The sequence below is a fragment of the Triticum dicoccoides genome, chromosome 5A, assembly GCF_002162155.2.
Source record: "Triticum dicoccoides isolate Atlit2015 ecotype Zavitan chromosome 5A, WEW_v2.0, whole genome shotgun sequence".
Taxonomy (NCBI): Eukaryota; Viridiplantae; Streptophyta; class Magnoliopsida; order Poales; family Poaceae; genus Triticum; species Triticum dicoccoides.
The window spans coordinates 679,822,739-679,824,068 of record NC_041388.1 but is presented as its reverse complement, the minus strand read 5'-3'; positions in this window follow the sequence as shown (position 1 = coordinate 679,824,068).

Sequence of the window (1,330 nt, the reverse complement as noted above, 5' to 3'; positions counted from 1 at the left end):
GCGTCATCCCTGAAGACCATTCCCCTCGTCTGGCCCTTCGCTGTTTGGGGACTGGATATGGTTGGACCGCTGAGGACCGGCAGAAGCGGCTTCACTCACGTGCTCATTGCAGTCGACAAGTTTACCAAATGGATCGAAGCCAAACCCATCAAGAACCTTGACGCTAGCACCGCTGTCAGTTTTATCAGAGAATTGACGTTCAGATATGGAGTCCCACACAGCATCATCACGGACAACGGATCAAACTTCGATTCCAATGAGTTCAGAATTTTCTGCGCCTCTCAAGGCACTCGAGTCGACTATGCTTCTGTTGCTCACCCGCAGTCGAACGGACAAGCAGAAAGAGCCAATGGCCTAATTCTCAAAGGACTGAAGCCCCGACTGATGCGTGATCTCAAACACGCAGCAGCTGCTTGGGTTGATGAACTTCCGTCAGTTCTGTGGGGTTTAAGGACAACTCCTAATCGGTCGACTGGAAGAACTCCTTTCTTCTTAGTCTATGGAGCCGAAGCTGTTCTGCCAAGTGACTTGCTCCACAATGCACCCCAAGTTGAACTCTTCTCTGAAGCAGAAGCAGAGCAGGCCCGACAAGATTCAGTCGATCTCTTAGAGGAGGAAAGAGAGATGGCCTTGATCCGCTCGACCATTTATCAGCAAGATTTGCGTCGGTTCCATGCCAGGAATGTGAGGGGTCGGGCCTTTCAAGAAGGAGACTTGGTTCTTCGAGTGGATTAGCAGAAACCACACAAGCTCGCTCCAACTTGGGAAGGCCCCTTCATCGTCACCAAAGTTCTCCACAATGGAGCATACCATCTTTACAGTATCGAGCATCAGAAAGACGAGTAACGGGCTTGGAACGCGGAGCTGCTCCGCCCCTTTTATACTTAAACACTCGTTTGAATAAAATGTAATAAGCAACACCTTTTGTAATTTGTTTATCAAAGACAAGAGCTTACAGTTCTCTCATTCGATTGTGTTGTTCTTATTTACTCCTGAAATCCCCCAGTGGGTGGGCTTAGTCGCGAATCCGTTCCGCCTAAGTTCGAAAAAATCCTACCGAGTGAAGAGCAATCCTTCCACTCGGGGGCTTAGCTGCAGTCGAGCACTCACCTAAGCTCTCTCACTAAGAGGCTTAACGGCAGTCCAGCACTCGCCTAAGTTTGAAAAAATCCTACCGAGTGGAGAGCAGTCCTCCCACTCGGGGGCTTAGCTGCAGTCGGGCACTCGCCTAAGTTCTCTCACTAAGAGGCTTAACTGCAGTCCAGCACTCGCCTAAGTTTGAAAAAATCCTACCGAGTGGAGAGCAGTCCTCCCACTCGGGGGCTTAGCT